The sequence below is a fragment of the Bufo bufo genome, chromosome 1, assembly GCF_905171765.1.
Source record: "Bufo bufo chromosome 1, aBufBuf1.1, whole genome shotgun sequence".
Taxonomy (NCBI): Eukaryota; Metazoa; Chordata; class Amphibia; order Anura; family Bufonidae; genus Bufo; species Bufo bufo.
The window spans coordinates 560056481-560067889 of NC_053389.1; positions in this window are offsets into that span (position 1 = coordinate 560056481).

The window sequence follows — 11409 nt, forward strand, 5'->3', positions numbered from 1 at the left end:
TTCAGCCGTTCTTTAAAAAACGGTGAGGTATGTCTCCACATCATCCTCTATGGTTATTTTTTTTAAAGGAAGCTTGCACTCTCCTACCAGCAGAGATGGATTCCTCCCAGACTTGGGGCCTTTCAGCCAGCATCTTTATCTGCTCCACCAGACTTTTGGTAACTGATTGTTGTTCTCTGAAAACAGCTTGTGTAGTCTCTATGAGCAACCAATTGGTTTCTTGCTGGTTAGCATTCGTCTCCTGCTGATTTGCATTTGCCATTTGGAGCTGAATATTAGCCTGGATCAGCTGTTTAACAAGTTCCTCCATATCTGCAGTGTTTGATTTTGAAAGAACAGCAGGCTTGAAACGATTGCAAACAACAGTGGTGCCCCCACAAAAATGTCAATGTCTCAATAACTTGCTGTTCACAAGTAGACTTATTGTCTCCTGAGGCATGGCCTTGAAGGCTGGCCCTCAAGTCATTGAGATTCTGGGGTACAGAGTTACGAGCTTCTACATGGTGACTCAGCTGAAGACTAGTTTTCAAAGTGATTCAGGTCTGGAGAAAGTGCAGGCCACACCATTTGAGGTACCCCAGTCTCCAGCAGCCGTTCTGTAATGATGCGACATTCGATGAGCTGGCGCATTGTAGTCTGTGAAGATAAAATTGTGTTGTTCATGAAGAGGCACAATGACTGGATTTATGATGTTATTCAAGTAGTATGGGCTTGTCACTGTACTATTTACAAAGTGTAGGGCAGTTCTATATTGACTAGACACACCTGACCACACTGTAGCACCACCACCACCACCAAAAGCTCGTCTGGTAACAACAGTGGCTGATGCATAGCGCTCTCCTTGACGTCTCTAATATCTCTAACATCGGCTATCATCTCTGTTCATCGTGAATCAACTTTCATCAGTGAACAGCACTGATGACCACTGGTCCCTCATCCAGCATAGATTCTCCCTGGCCCATGATGCCTGTGCCTGGTGGTGTAGTCAGGTACCCTTGTAGGTCGTCTAGCACGCAGACCATGCTGATGTAAAGTTTTGAATGGTCTGATGTGACACTTGGGTGCCTCTCTTAAATGTGCCTGGAATTGTGTGGCATTCGTCATCTGGTTCCACAGGGCATTGTTCACAATGAAGCATCAATGTGGGATGTGGCCAAAGGACATCCACTTCTATGCCTTTCTGTGACTTCCAGTCTCTCTTTATTTCTGTTGCAACCTCTGTGACTCTCAAAGCTCAGTGACCACTTCCGTCTGGCGAGGTACTGTTGATCATTTGTTAGGTATTGTCTTGGTCTCATGATGTCATTTTAGGTTCATCCTGAAATTTCACCCTCAAGTGAATTATTCCTAACTTTTTGTGAGTAGTATAAATATATATATACACTCACCTAAAGAATTATTAAGAACACCATACTAATATGGTGTTGGACCCCCTTTTGCATTCAGAAATGCCTTAATTCTACGTGGCATTGATTCAACAAGGTGCTGATAGCATTCTTTAGAAATGTTGGCCCATATTGATAGGATAGCATCTTGCAGTTGATGGAGATTTGAGGGATGCACATCCAGGGCACGAAGCTCCCGTTCCACCCCATCCCAAAGATGCTCTATTGGGTTGAGATCTGGTGACTGTGGGGGCCATTTTAGTACAGTGAACTCATTGTCATGTTCAAAAAACCAATTTGAAATGATTCGAGCTTTGTGACATGGTGCATTATCCTGCTGGAAGTAGCCATCAGAGGATGGATACATGTTCTCATTCTGTTTACGCCAAATTCGGACTCTACCATTTGAATGTCTCAACAGAAATCGAGACTCATCAGACCAGGCAACATTTTTCCAGTCTTCAACAGTCCAATTTTGGTGAGCTCGTGCAAATTGTAGCCTCTTTTTCCTATTTGTAGTGGAGATGAGTGGTACCCGGTGGGGTCTTCTGCTGTTGTAGCCCATCCGCCTCAAGGTTGTGCGTGTTGTGGCTTCACAAATGCTTTGCTGCATACCTCTGTTGTAACGAGTGGTTATTTCAGTCAACGTTGCTCTTCTATCAGCTTGAATCAGTCGGGCCCATTCTCCTCTGACCTCTAGCATCCACAAGGCATTTTTGCCCACAGGACTGCCGCATACTGGATGTTTTTCCCTTTTCACACCATTCTTTGTAAACCCTAGAAATGGTTGTGCGTGAAAATCCCAGTAACTGAGCAGATTGTGAAATACTCAGACCGGCCCATCTGGCACCAACAACCATGCCACGCTCAAAATTGCTTAAATCACCTTTCTTTCCCATTCTGACATTCAGTTTGGAGTTCAGGAGATTGTCTTGACCAGGACCACCCCCCTAAATGCATTGAAGCAACTGCCATGTAATTGGTTGACTAGATAATTGCATTAATGAGAAATAGAACAGGTGTTCCTAATAATTCTTTAGGTGAGTGTGTATATATATATATATATATATACACTGCTCAAAAAAATAAAGGGAACACTTAAACAACACAATGTAACTCCAAGTCAATCACACTTCTGTGAAATCAAACTGTCCACTTAGGAAGCAACACTGAGTGACAATCAATTTCACATGCTGTTGTGCAAATGGGACAGACAATAGGTGGAAATTATAGGCAATTAGCAAGACACCCCCAATAAAGGAGTGGTTCTGCAGGTGGTGACCACAGATCACTTCTCAGTTCCTATTCTTCCTGGCTGATGTTTTGGTCACTTTTGAATGCTGGCGGTGCTTTCACTCTAGTGGTAGCATGAGACGGAGTCTACAACCCACACAAGTGGCTCATATAGTGCAGCTTATCCAGGATGGCACATCAATGCGAGCTGTGGCAAGAAGGTTTGCTGTGTCTGTCAGCGTAGTGTCCAGAGCATGGAGGCGCTACCAGGAGACAGGCCAGTACATCAGGAGACGTGGAGGAGGCCGTAGGAGGGCAACAACCCATCAGCAGGACCGCTACCTCCGCCTTTGTGCAAGGAGGAACAGGAGGAGCACTGCCAGAGCCCTGCAAAATGACCTCCAGCAGGCCACAAATGTGCATGTGTCTGCTCAAACGGTCAGAAACAGACTCCATGAGGGTGATATGAGGGCCCGACGTCCACAGGTGGGGGTTGGGCTTACAGCCCAACAACGTGCAGGACGTTTGGCATTTGCCAGAGAACACCAAGATTGGTAAATTCGCCACTTGCTCCCTGTGCTCTTCACAGATGAAAGCAGGTTCACACTGAGCACATGTGACAGACGTGACAGAGTCTTGAGATGCCGTGGAGAATGTTCTGCTGCCTGCAACATCCTCCAGCATGACCGGTTTGGCATTGGGTCAGTAATGGTGTGGGGTGGCATTTCTTTGGAGGGCCGCACAGCCCTCCATGTGCTCGCCAGAGGTAGCCTGACTGCCATTAGGTACCGAGATGAGATCCTCAGACCCCTTGTGAGACCATATGCTGGTGCGGTTGGCCCTGGGTTCCTCCTAATGCAAGACAATGCTAGACCTCATGTGGCTGGAGTGTGTCAGCAGTTCCTGCAAGACGAAGGCATTGATGCTATGGACTGGCCCGCCCGTTCCCCAGACCTGAATCCAATTGAGCACATCTGGGACATCATGTCTCGCTCTAACCACCAACGTCACGTTGCACCACAGACTGTCCAGGAGTTGGCAGATGCTTTAGTCAGGGTCTGGGAAGAGATCCCTCAGGAGACCGTCCGCCACCTCATCAGGAGCATGCACAGGCATTGTAGGGAGGTCATACAGGCACGTGGAGGCCACACACACTACTGAGCCTCATTTTGACTTGTTTTAAGGACATTACATCAAAGTTGGATCAGCCTGTAGTGTGTTTTTCCACTTTAATTTTGAGGGTGACTCCAAATCCAGACCTCCATGGGTTTAAAAATTTGATTTCCATTTTTTAATTTTTGTGTGATTTTGTTGTCAGCACATTCAACTATGTAAAGAACAAAGTATTTCAGAAGAATATTTAATTAATTCAGATCTAGGATGTGTTATTTTTGTGTTCCCTTTATTTTTTTGAGCAGTATATATATATATATATATATATATATACAGTACAGACCAAAAGTTTGGACAGACCTTCTCATTCAAAGAGTTTTCTTTATTTTCATAAAGGCATCAAAACTATGAATTAACACATGTGGAATTATATACATAACAAACAATTGTGAAACAACTGAAAATATGTAATATTCTAGGTTCTTCAAAGTAGCCACCTTTTGCTTTGATTACGGCTTTGCACACTCTTGGCATTCTCTTGATGAGCTTCAAGAGGTAGTCCCCTGAAATGGTCTTCCAACAATCTTGAAGGAGTTCCCAGAGATGCTTAGCACTTGTTGGCCATTTTGCCTTCACTCTGCGGTCCAGCTCACCCCAAACCATCTCGATTGGGTTCAGGTCCGGTGACTGTGGAGGCCAGGTCATCTGGTGCAGCACCCCATCACTCTCCTTCATGGTCAAATAGCCCTTACTTTCAAAGTTTTCCCAATTTTTCGGCTGACTGACTGACCTTCATTTCTTAAAGTAATGATGGCCACTCGTTTTTCTTTACTTAGCTGCTTTTTTCTTGCCATAATACAAATTCTAACAGTCTATTCAGTAGGACTATCAGCTGTGTATCCACCTGACTTCTCCTCAACGCAACTGATGGTCCCAACCCCATTTATAAGGCAAGAAATCCGACTTATTAAACCTGACAGGGCACACCTGTGAAGTGAAAACCATTTCAGGGGACTACCTCTCGAAGCTCATCAAGAGAATGCCAAGAATGTGCAAAGCAGTAATCAAAGCAAAAGGTGGCTACTTTGAAGAACCTAGAATATGACATATTTTCAGTTGTTTCACACTTGTTTGTTATGTATATAATTCCACATGTGTTAATTCATAGTTTTGATGCCTTCAGTGTGAATCTACAATTTTCATAGTCATGAAAATAAAGAAAACTCTTTGAATGAGAAGGTGTGTCCAAACTTTTGGTCTGTACTGTATATGCTCCTTAGTTTGGTATCAAGCCAGTCAATCGTTTATTTATAAGTTCCAGCTATCTGCAACTTCACCCGTGACAATACCGAAGCTGCAAAATAGTGCATGCTGGCCGTTTAGGAGAACCCTTTGGGCAAGAAACTCAGGACCACCCTTTCAAAGACCCCTGATGCTTTACCTGAACGCACCTTAGATGGTTTTTTGCTGCTTACTCCCCTGGTCCTGCTGCTGTTTTTAGAGGCCTCCTGTGCACATGCGAGCCCTGTCCACCCTCGACCCAGTCTAAATGCTGCTGCATTTGCCACTTTGGGGCTTAGACCAGATTAGGGATGGAGTTGGCAGCTGCCCCTCAAAGTGCGACTTCAGGTGTGCCCAATTTTTCGCCACTGGCAGAAGTCTTCTATCTGCAGCGCCACTCCCCATTGCGCAGTCATTTGTGCTATCTTGGCCCCACATATATGCAGGTAAGTGCTCATTCTATTATGCCGCCAAAGCATCAGCCCAAGGCTACTAAGCAGTCCTCCACCACACTGCCTTCATGTTCTGACTGGTCTGCACCACCAGAGGACACCTTGGGGGCTACTCCCTCACAGCTATTGACCCTCGGCCAGATGAGTGAGATGACACCTCAGATTCAGAACCCTCTTTTTTAATTGAGTCACCTCCTGGAGGATGGTTCCCAATGCTTTTGTACATATGTTCAGCAATTGCCTACAAAAGCATACTTTAAGACTCTTGTGTCAGAGGTATGTGAGACTGAGAAGGCTGAGTGTAAGGCTGAGATTTTACAGTGAGCAGAAGACAAAAAGGAAAAATAGGAATGAGCAAGACAAGGAGGGGCGCCAAAGAATGCCTAGGGAAAGGGGAAGGGGGAGATTCCGGGGGAGTCACAGAGTGGTGAATTGGATAAGTGCGGCTGCTTCACACCGAACAATGGTCCGTCGGCGGACCGTAGTATGCAAAATTCGTGAGGAGAAAAAAGGAAGAGTGGTGGAGTGCCAAAAGTAAGTTGGAGAGGTAAAAGCTGTATAGATTTGACCAGTCAAAAGAAGAAGGAAAAAAAAAAAAAAAAGGAGGTGGGATCCCAAGTGATAGAGAGAAAACCTTAGAATTCCCAGGTTATACAATTAGACTGGTAGGCGGTGCCCCCCTCCCTGGTGAAGTGAGTACCTGTGTTAGTGTATGGGATCCGTATGGGTCTATATACACGAACAACTTTGATTTGTTTTTATCCGCTATTAATTCTGGAAATTGATTTGCTTTTGACTTTAATTGATGCACTTTATTTAATCATTCACAATATTTTACAAATGATCACTATATAGTGGTTATCTGATAACCATATAATAAGAGGCACCGCCTACCAGTCTAATTGTATAACCTGGGAATTCTAAGGTTTTCTCTCTATCACTTGGGATCCCACCTCCCCCTTTTTTTCCTTCTTCTTTTGACTGGTCCAATCTATACAGCTTTTACCTCTCCAACTTACTTTTGGCACTCCACCACTCCTCACGAATTTTACAGTGAGACAAGACCTTAAATGTATAGCTGCCAGAGTGGACTCTTTAGAGGAGGCCCAATATGATTTGGTTAAATATGTACAAGCGCTTCAAGAAACTATGAGTAACTGCTTTAAAGGAGGCTAATGGTCATCTGGAGGACCTTGATAATAAAGTAAGGTGAAATAATATTAGGGTGTGGTGGCTGCTGGACATGGAGGATATGGAAAACCTGAAGTCTGTTTTGGGATCCCTTTTCAATACTATCCTTGATGACACTACCCCAAGAGCTATTAACCGTGCCTGAGACCTAAGGGGACCTCTGCTATGCCTTGTGATGTGCAACATGGGATGCTTATTTATTCACACACCGTTACTAATTTAGGCTTTATGCCTAGAAAAGTATTGATGCACTTCTCTCCCCCTGTTCCCTTTCTTTGTTTCCCTTTTGTGTCTGTCTCCATTTTAGTACTGTTCTTCTTTACTATTGAGATTGGTTTTGTTCACAAGGACCAGGAAGTTCGATATACCACTGTACGGTCTCTTGAATGTGTTTTCCTATATGTCTTTTAAGGAGATCTCTTATTTGCATTTATTATGATTTGGCCTGTCTGGTAATAAAAAAATTTTGGTGAGATATTTCCTTTAAGTTTTCAATAGCATGGTATTTTCATAATGAAAAAGAAAAACAACCAAAAATTCTAATGTTGTCTATGAGTATTTAGTTAAAACAATACTGCTTTAATACATTTTAATACACCCCATCATTTTCCATACCTATTACTTAACATAATTTCCCTTCAGAATGTTTTAGTTCTTAATGATGCATATTTCATAGTTGTCACCTAGATATCATGATTCATATTCCTATGCATATTTCATAGTTGTCACCTAGATATCATGATTCATATTCCTACATTTATATGAGCAATGTCTGCTGGCATTTATCAAAATCATCTTCACAATTGAACTGTATTATGTCCAAATGATCATATCAAAGATGGATGTTACAATGACTTATTTTACTTCACTTGTACTGAGTCATCTTTTTATAACATTTGTCTTCTAATTCCATTTGATCACTTACAGCCGTGGAACATATGTGTTCTTTTGCAGTGAGATTTCCTATCATGAACCTGCCATTACCATCCCAAACAGTGAAAAATTAATCCTCCTTTTTAACATTTTTCACTGGAATACATCAGTTTTACTCAAATGTATTTGGAATGGCAGCTTAGAAATCATGCCATAATGTGTAATCAGTGTGTTGCTCCATGGACATTACGTGTTTTTGTTAGTTATTAATCAGGTATTAAATAAAAGACAAATGATTTATTTTATCTTCTGAATTGATAGTGGTCCCATAAGGCTGAATTACACCATTGCAGGCAATACATAAAGAAAAAGGCAGATTCTGCCAGCTTTAGCATAAATGGACATATAACATTTGGTATTTTATCTAGTAACTCCTTATATGTAATGCCTTTGCTCTCTCGTCTTTGGATGTACAAGAAAGCAAAATCTAAATAAAATACTTTTTATATGGTACTATATCTATTAAAACTGTCAATCTGGCAAGCTGCTTGACTTTATTGCCCCAGTTCTGTCTTCAAAAAATATATGTAGACTGCAGACATTACTCCATCTGTACCTAATTGTAGAGCCACTTTGGACTGGCAGTGCTGTCAGTATACCAGACATTGATATTTTCTTATTAAAATACAATGCAAGGTCATAATACAGATCAATACAGAGTTATGCAGACTGTGAATATGCTATAATACTGTCATCCAAAAAAGAAGAAGCAAGTGCCCAATGCCCATTGTGGAATATTAGTTTTTTTATTTACTTTTTCTATCTTGATAGATTTTCTGCTGATTAATTTCCTAAAAAAAATCTTTATAGCAGCTGGTCTGTTTTATTTAAACAGACAGATGTAATTAGCAAAATTCCAGATCACTTCATTTAAAAATTTTGCCTGCATCCACATGAAAAAAGTTGTAAAGTCATGGCCACTAAGGGTTTCACTTTCACCCAGTTTGCAGTCTACTGCCTATTGTTATGCTAGATCCATATCTAGTGACAGAGACACTGAAGATGATTCACAGGAAATGGGGGGGGGGGGAAGGGGGGGTGTCAGAGCTAGCTGCGCTTCTTAGCCTCACAGAACTGATTGTACACTGCTTCTGAAGAGCAGAGAACCTCCTATGTGCCTGTAACTCTAATCTCTGGAAAATAGTGGAAAATAAGGGACATGAGGTCACTGCATACAGTAGTGGCAGATTTCACAGAAGGGAGATGCCCCCTGCTTGTAAGAGAAATGCTTCTAGCTGAGCAAATGAAACAGGGAATAATAGGGCTGGGTAAGACATTAGGGAAGCCCAAAAAAGACCTGCTCCTTCACAGTTATGATTCTACAATGAAGCACAGCCATTATGCAAACTTTTTTTTTTCCTCAGTTATGCTTTAAAACTCCCTGCAAAGGCAACAAAGGCAAAGGCAACAAAGGCAAAGGCAACAAACTGGTTCACTGCAGCTGCCACTTGTGGGAGCGCAGGGGTTCACTGCTTAATATATAGTTGAACTCAACCAGACATGACCATCTTGCATGCTCCCTCCATTGGCAGTTGCAGACAGCCAGGATATTATCCTCTGGGGTTGCTGGCCCCTTTTTGATTTTTCAGGTTTTTAAATAAGGACCTGTGACCTTGGAATCTAGCATCAGGGAGCAGTTAAGTATGCTTCCCTTGAGAGGTCCTGCTCTTCAAGCGGGAGCTGTTCAGTACATTTTATTTTACTTATCTCTTTAAAACATTTTGAAAGTGTTGGTACATGAGAAATTGCCCAATGGCAAAGTGTAATTGATCTAACTTTAAATAATAAGTAGCTTCTAGTAGAGTCAGGCACTATAGAGAATCAATACCTTGATCCTTCTCAGATCTGTGTCACAGAGTAAGTTGGGTTATTAGAAATGGGCATATGGAAGAATCTAATCCTTATGAAAAAGATAGAGGATGGAGATTTAAGGGATTAGGAGGATAAAACATGATGAAAGTATAATCCTAAAAGTGCATTTAATGGAAAACTGCTCAACTTTTCCCCCAGGGGAAGTTTGGGTGACCTATAATAGGGGTTAATGGACCAGGTTGAAACAATCTCAACATCACATATCTATATGAAGATGTTAGTATAATAGTAGTTTTGTAACTCAGATATATAATGATCATTTCTTTAATAAAATTTGATACTAATCTTCTATACGATTAAAGTTTGTGTACTACAAAAGTATGATTGATTAATTGGTTGTGAACTGGTTTTAACTGTTTACTATATAATCTACTTTATTATGAATAATATTTATATTCAGCACAATTGTTTGACATGCAGGAAATATCCAGTGCTGTGGTGTCCTCTGCAAGTGTCCCTGTACAGCACTTCCACCCCAATTGTTATTGCTATCTTAGTATCCAAAGGTTCTTGCACAGTTGACATGTCAAATCCATGTCTAAATTCAATTTAGTGTTTTAGTTTGCCAGCCAGGGGATATAATAATTTGCATTTCCATGTAAGATGGTGAGCATTAAGATACTCATAGACTGTCTATAATACATTGTAATATCCAGAACACATAAGCGTTGTCATGAACGGCATGAATCATACAGAATATGTTACTCCTGTCCTTGTATACAGGATAGTGAAGGTATTATAGGAAAATACTTGGTGGTCTAGACTGTTAAAAATATAAATAGGTTCATTCCTGGTGGCTTAGGGTAGAGAAGCAGTTAGTAAATACATTTGCTTTGTAGCTGATTGTTGTAAAAGGTTCATAGGTGCATCCCTAGTGACTAGGATAGTAAAGGGGTGGTCAGCTATTGTGAACTGGGTTGATGAAAGCAACCCTGGTAGTTTTAGTGGTGAAAGAGTTAAACATTAGGAATTGTGTGATGTTCCAGTGCTGTTTGGTCCATAGCAAGAATATGACAACATTTTATGCTTCTTCCTCTTGTTCTAATAATGGTTCAGTGAATGAGCTTTTTGTTTCCATTCCCTGTTTAATCAGATTTCAATGGAACTTGGTAGGTCAGTTTTAAGTGACTAGGTCAGGTGAATTGAGACCTCTGTTGCAACAGTCCATGCATGCATCAGGTGACGATGGCATGTCTATCATACCTTGTGACCTGTAGCTATCACCAAGAGATCCTCTAGGCCACTTTATGCCCTCTGTATATATTAACCTCCTTCTTTAAATAGCATATTTTTATTAATGTGGCTAGGTGGTATGGATCAGTGAGTGTGGACCACTGTGCCAACTAACCAGTTTTGGCATAGTGTTTACCCTAGGGGCATTATTCCGTCGCTCCACTTGTATTCACCATTTAACTACTGTACAGGGATCTGGCCTTTGCTGCAGGGAAACAATCAGACCAATACCTTCTGGTATATACCCTTGTAGTTGGCAGCTGACCCACTATTGCAGGCACCGAAAGCTCAGGATACAGAAAATGCAACAAAACCACAAAAAAAACGCAGGAGCAGGTTTAACAGCCACTAAGGCTAAAATGCAGGTTACTAGATCCAGACTGCACACTGGTAGTGTCGATGAATGAAGACACAGGACAAACTGGCAGGCTGGGTGGTAATAAGGACAAAGGCATGACAGGGACAGGGCATGGCTGTGATTGGCCAGAGCAGCATGTGACCAGGCTCTATATAAGCTTGAGTCACATAGCGCTGCACGTCACTCTGCTGTTACAAGTGTAGGGAGAGGTTGCTGCTGGACTTGTGATTTCAGGGAGAGAATAGGAGAGAATCTAACTCAGCGATCTACAGACAAATAGTTGTGTGGGTGCAGGGCACAATCGTTTTACCCTGCCCTGAGCTCATATTCTGTTAGAAATAAAAGACTTTTTTGGCAA